The sequence below is a fragment of the Heterodontus francisci genome, chromosome 25 (genome assembly GCF_036365525.1).
Source record: "Heterodontus francisci isolate sHetFra1 chromosome 25, sHetFra1.hap1, whole genome shotgun sequence".
Lineage (NCBI taxonomy): Eukaryota > Metazoa > Chordata > Chondrichthyes > Heterodontiformes > Heterodontidae > Heterodontus > Heterodontus francisci.
The window spans coordinates 78,117,212-78,123,098 of record NC_090395.1 but is presented as its reverse complement, the minus strand read 5'-3'; positions in this window follow the sequence as shown (position 1 = coordinate 78,123,098).

Here is a 5,887-nt window from a genome sequence, read left to right as displayed (position 1 = left end):
TTGTGTGTGGTAGAGAGAGTGTGTGAGAGAGAGAGAGGGAAAGGTTGTGTGTGAGAGAGAGAGTGTGTGAGAGAGAGAGAGGGAAAGGTTGTGTGTGAGAGAGAGAGTGTGTGTGAGAGAGAGTGAATGTGTGAGAGAGAGCGGGAAAGGTTGCGTGTGAGAGAGAGAGTGTGTGAGAGAGAGAGAGGGAAAGGTTGTGTGTGAGAGCGAGTGGGTGAGAGAGAGGGAAAGGTTGTGTGTGAGAGAGAGAGAGTGTGTGACAGAGAGAGAGGCAAAGGTTGTGTGTGAGAGAGAGAAGGTGTGTGTCAGAGAGAGTGTGTGAGAGAGAGAGTGTGTGAGAGAGAGGGAAAGGTTGTGTGTGAGAGAGAGTGGGTGAGAGAGAGGGAAAGGTTGTGTGTGAGAGAGAGTGTGTGTGAGAGAGAGAGAGGGAAAGGTTGTGTCTGAGAGTGAGAGAGTGTGTGCGAGAGAGAGGGAAAGGTTGTGTGTGAGAAAAGGAAAGATTGTGTGTGAGAGAGAGAGTGTGAGAGAGAGAGAGGGAAAGGTTGTGTGTGAGAGCGAGTGGGTGAGAGAGAGGGAAAGATTGTGTGTGAGAGAGAGAGTGTGAGAGAGAGAGAGGGAAAGGTTGTGTGTGAGAGCGAGTGGGTGAGAGAGAGGGAAAGGTTGTGTGTGAGAGAGTGTGTGAGAGAGAGAGAGAGAGAGCGTGTGAGAGAGAGTGAGTCTGTGAGAGAGAGAGGGAAAGGTTCTGTGTGAGAGAGAGAGGGTGTGTGTGAGAGAGAGAGGGTGTGTGACAGAGTGAGGGAAAGGTTGTGTGTGAGAGAGGGAACGGTTGTGTGTGAGAGAGAGAGTGTGAGAGAGAGAGGGTGTGTGTGAGAGAGAGTGAGTGTGTGAGAGAGAGAGGGAAAGGTTGCGTGAGAGAGAGAGAGAGTGTGAGAGAGAGAGGTGTGTGTGAGAGAGTGAGTGTGTGAGAGAGAGAGGGAAAGGTTGTGTGTGAGAGAGAGTGTGTGAGAGAGAGAGTGTGTGAGAGAGAGAGGGAAAGGTTGTGTGTGAGAGAGAGAGGGAACGGTTGTGTGTGAGAGAGAGAGTGTGTGAGAGAGAGAGGGTGTGTGTGAGAGAGAGAGGGTGTGTGACAGAGAGAGGGAAAGGTTGTGTGTGAGAGAGGGAACGGTTGTGTGTGAGAGAGAGAGTGTGAGAGAGAGAGGGTGTGTGTGAGAGAGAGTGAGTGTGTGAGAGAGAGAGGGAAAGGTTGCGTGAGAGAGAGAGAGAGTGTGAGAGAGAGAGGTGTGTGTGAGAGAGTGAGTGTGTGAGAGAGAGAGGGAAAGGTTGTGTGTGAGAGAGAGAGTGTGTGAGAGAGAGAGTGTGTGAGAGAGAGAGGGAAAGGTTGTGTGTGAGAGAGAGAGGGAAAGGTTGTGTGTGAGAGAGAGAGGGAACGGTTGTGTGTGAGAGAGAGAGTGCGAGAGAGAGAGGGTGTGTGTGAGAGAGAGTGAGTGTGTGAGAGAGAGAGGGAAAGGTTGCGTGTGAGAGAGAGAGAGTGTGAGAGAGAGAGGGTGTGTGTGAGAGAGTGAGTGTGTGAGAGAGGGAGGGAAAGGTTGTGTGTGGTAGAGAGAGTGTGTGAGAGAGAGAGAGGGAAAGGTTGTGTGTGAGAGAGAGAGTGTGTGAGAGAGAGAGAGGGAAAGGTTGTGTGTGAGAGAGAGAGTGTGTGTGAGAGAGAGTGAATGTGTGAGAGAGAGCGGGAAAGGTTGCGTGTGAGAGAGAGAGTGTGTGAGAGAGAGAGAGGGAAAGGTTGTGTGTGAGAGAGAGAGTGTGTGAGAGAGAGAGAGGGAAAGGTTGTGTGTGAGAGAGAGAGTGTGTGTGAGAGAGAGTGAGTGTGTGAGAGAGAGAGGGAAAGGTTGCGTGTGGTAGAGAGAGTGTGTGAGAGAGAGAGAGGGAAAGGTTGCGTGTGAGAGAGAGAGTGTGTGAGAGAGAGAGAGGGAAAGGTTGTGTGTGAGAGAGAGAGTGTGTGTGAGAGAGTGTGTGAGAGAGAGAGGGAAAGGATGCGTGTGAGAGAGAGAGTGTGTGTGAGAGAGAGTGAGTGTGTGAGAGAGAGAGGGAAAGGTTGCGTGTGAGAGAGAGAGTGTGTGTGAGAGAGAGTGAGTGTGTGAGATAGAGAGGGAAAGGGTGTGTGTGAGAGAGAGTGTGTGAGAGAGAGAGAGGGAAAGGTTGCGTGTGAGAGAGAGAGTGTGTGAGAGAGAGGGAGTGTGTGAGAGAGAGAGGGAAAGGTTGCGTGTGAGAGAGAGAGTGTGTGTGAGAGAGAGTGAGTGTGTGAGATAGAGAGGGAAAGGTTGTCTGTGAGAGAGAGAGTGTGTGTGAGAGAGAGTGAGTGTGTGAGAGAGGGAAAGGTTGCGTGTGAGAGAGAGAGTGTGTGTGAGAGAGTGTGTGAGAGAGAGAGGGAAAGGTTGCGTGTGAGAGAGAGAGTGTGTGAGAGAGAGAGAGGGAACGGTTGCGTGTGAGAGAGAGAGTGTGTGTGAGAGAGAGTGAGTGTGTGAGAGACGGAAAGGTTGCGTGTGAGAGAGAGAGTGTGTTAGAGAGAGAGAGGGAAAGGTGTGTGAGAGAGAGAGTGTGTGAGAGAGAGAGAGGGAAAGGTTGTGTGTGAGAGGGAGAGTGTGTGTGAGAGTGAGAGAGTGTGTGAGAGAGAGAGGGAAAGGTTGCGTGTGAGAGAGAGTGTGAGAGAGAGAGAGGGAAAGGTTGTGTGTGAGAGAGTGTGTGTGAGAGTGAGAGAGTGTGTGACAGAGAGAGGGAAAGGTTGTGTGTGAGAGAGAGAGGGAACGGTTGTGTGTGAGAGAGAGAGTGTGTGAGAGAGAGAGTGTGTGAGAGTGAGAGAGTGTGTGACAGAGAGAGGGAAACGTTGCGTGTGAGAGAGAGTGTGAGAGAGAGAGAGGGAAAGGTTGTGTGTGAGAGAGTGTGTGTGAGAGTGAGAGAGTGTGTGACAGAGAGAGGGAAAGGTTGTGTGAGAGAGAGAGGGAACGGTTGTGTGTGAGAGAGAGAGTGTGAGAGAGAGAGGGTGTGTGTGAGAGAGAGTGAGTGTGTGAGAGAGAGAGGGAAAGGTTGCGTGTGAGAGAGAGAATGTGTGAGAGAGAGAGTGTGTGAGAGTGAGGGAAAGCTTGTGTGTGAGAGAGAGAGTGTGAGAGAGAGAGGGTGTGTGTGAGAGAGAGTGAGTGTGTGAGAGAGAGAGAGGGAAAGGTTGCGTGTGAGAGAGAGAATGTGTGAGAGAGAGAGTGTGTGAGAGTGAGGGAAAGCTTGTGTGTGAGAGAGAGAGTGTGAGAGAGAGAGGGTGTGTGTGAGAGAGAGTGAGTGTGTGAGAGAGAGAGAGGGAAAGGTTGCGTGTGAGAGAGAGAGTGTGTGAGAGAGAGAGAGGGAAAGGTTGTGTGTGAGAGAGAGAGTGTGTGAGAGAGAGAGAGGGAAAGGTTGTGTGTGAGAGAGAGAGTGTGTGTGAGAGTGAGAGTGTGTGAGAGAGAGAGGGAAAGGTTGCATGTGAGAGAGAGAGTGTGTGAGAGAGAGAGAGGGAAAGGTTGTGTCTGAGAGTGAGAGAGTGTGTGCGAGAGAGAGGGAAAGGTTGTGTGTGAGAAAGGGAAAGATTGTGTGTGAGAGAGAGAGTGTGAGAGAGAGAGAGGGAAAGGTTGTGTGTGAGAGAGAGAGTGTGTGTGTGAGAGAGTGTGTGAGAGAGAGAGAGAGTGTGTGAGAGAGAGAGAGGCAAAGGTTGTGTGTGAGAGAGAGAAGGTGTGTGTCAGATAGAGTGTGTGAGAGAGAGAGTGTGTGAGGGAGAGGGAAAGGTTGTGTGTGAGAGAGAGAGTGTGTGTGAGAGAGAGTGATTGTGTGAGAGAGAGAGGGAAAGGTTGTGTGTGAGAGAGAGTGGGTGAGAGAGAGGGAAAGGTTGTGTGTGAGAGAGAGTGTGTGTGAGAGAGAGAGAGGGAAAGATTGTGTCTGAGAGTGAGAGAGTGTGTGTGAGAGAGAGGGAAAGGTTGTGTGTGAGAGAGAGAGTGTGAGAGAGAGAGAGGGAAAGGTTGTGTGTGAGAAAAGGAAAGATTGTGTGTGAGAGAGAGAGTGTGAGAGAGAGAGAGGGAAAGGTTGTGTGTGAGAGCTAGTGGGTGAGAGAGAGGGAAAGGTTGTGTGTGAGAGAGAGTGTGTGTGTGAGAGAGTGTGTGAGAGAGAGAGAGAGAGCGTGTGAGAGAGAGTGAGTGTGTGAGAGAGAGAGGGAAAGGTTGTGTGTGAGAGAGAGAGGGTGTGTGTGAGAGAGAGAGGGTGTGTGACAGAGAGAGGGAAAGGTTGTGTGTGAGAGAGGGAACGGTTGTGTGTGAGAGAGAGAGTGTGAGAGAGAGAGGGTGTGTGTGAGAGAGAGTGAGTGTGTGAGAGAGAGAGGGAAAGGTTGCGTGTGAGAGAGAGAGAGTGTGAGAGAGAGAGGTGTGTGTGAGAGAGTGAGTGTGTGAGAGAGAGAGGGAAAGGTTGTGTGTGAGAGAGAGAGGGAACGGTTGTGTGTGAGAGAGAGAGTGTGAGAGAGAGAGGGTGTGTGTGAGAGAGAGTGAGTGTGTGAGAGAGAGAGGGAAAGGTTGTGTGTGAGAGAGAGAGTGTGTGTGAGAGAGAGTGATTGTGTGAGAGAGAGAGTGAAAGGTTGTGTGTGAGAGTGAGTGGGTGAGAGAGAGGGAAAGGTTGTGTGTGAGAGAGAGTGTGTGTGTGAGAGAGTGTGTGAGAGAGAGAGAGAGAGTGTGTGAGAGAGAGTGAGTGTGTGAGAGAGAGAGAGGGTGTGTGAGAGAGAGTGTGTGAGAGAGAGAGAGTGTGTGAGAGAGAGAGAGGGAAAGGTTGTGTGTGAGAGAGAGAGTGTGTGTGTGAGAGAGTCTGTGAGAGAGAGAGAGTGTGTGTGAGAGAGAGGGAAAGGTAGTGTGTGAGAGTGAGAGAGTGTGTGCGAGAGAGAGGGAAAGGTTGTGTGTGAGAAAGGGAAAGATTGTGTGTGAGAGAGAGAGTGTGAGAGAGAGAGAGGGAAAGGTTGTGTGTGAGAGCGAGTGAGTGAGAGAGAGGGAAAGGTTGTGTGTGAGAGAGAGAGAGTGTGTGACAGAGAGAGAGGCAAAGGTTGTGTGTGAGAGAGAGAAGGTGTGTGTCAGAGAGAGTGTGTGAGAGAGAGAGTGTGTGAGAGAGAGGGAAAGGTTGTGTGTGAGAGAGAGTGGGTGAGAGAGAGGGAAAGGTTGTGTGTGAGAGAGAGAGTGTGTGTGTGAGAGAGTGTGTGTGAGAGTGAGAGAGTGTGTGAGAGAGAGAGGGAAAGGTTGCGTGTGAGAGAGAGAGTGTGTGAGAGAGAGAGAGGGAAAGGTTGTGTCTGAGATTGAGAGAGTGTGTGCGAGAGAGAGGGAAAGGTTGTGTGTGAGAAAGGGAAAGATTGTGTGTGAGAGAGAGAGTGTGAGAGAGAGAGAGGGAAAGGTTGTGTGTGAGAGCGAGTGGGTGAGAGAGAGGGAAAGGTTGTGTGTGAGAGAGAGAGAGTGTGTGACAGAGAGAGAGGCAAAGGTTGTGTGTGAGAGAGAGAAGGTGTGTGTCAGAGAGAGTGTGTGAGAGAGAGAGTGTGTGAGAGAGAGGGAAAGGTTGTGTGTGAGAGAGAGTGGGTGAGAGAGAGGGAAAGGTTGTGTGTGAGAGAGAGTGTGTGTGAGAGAGAGAGAGGGAAAGGTTGTGTCTGAGAGTGAGAGAGTGTGTGCGAGAGAGAGGGAAAGGTTGTGTGTGAGAAAAGGAAAGATTGTGTGTGAGAGAGAGAGTGTGAGAGAGAGAGAGGGAAAGGTTGTGTGTGAGAGCGAGTGGGTGAGAGAGAGGGAAAGATTGTGTGTGAGAGAGAGAGTGTGAGAGAGAGAGAGGGAAAGGTTGTGTGTGAGAGCGAGTG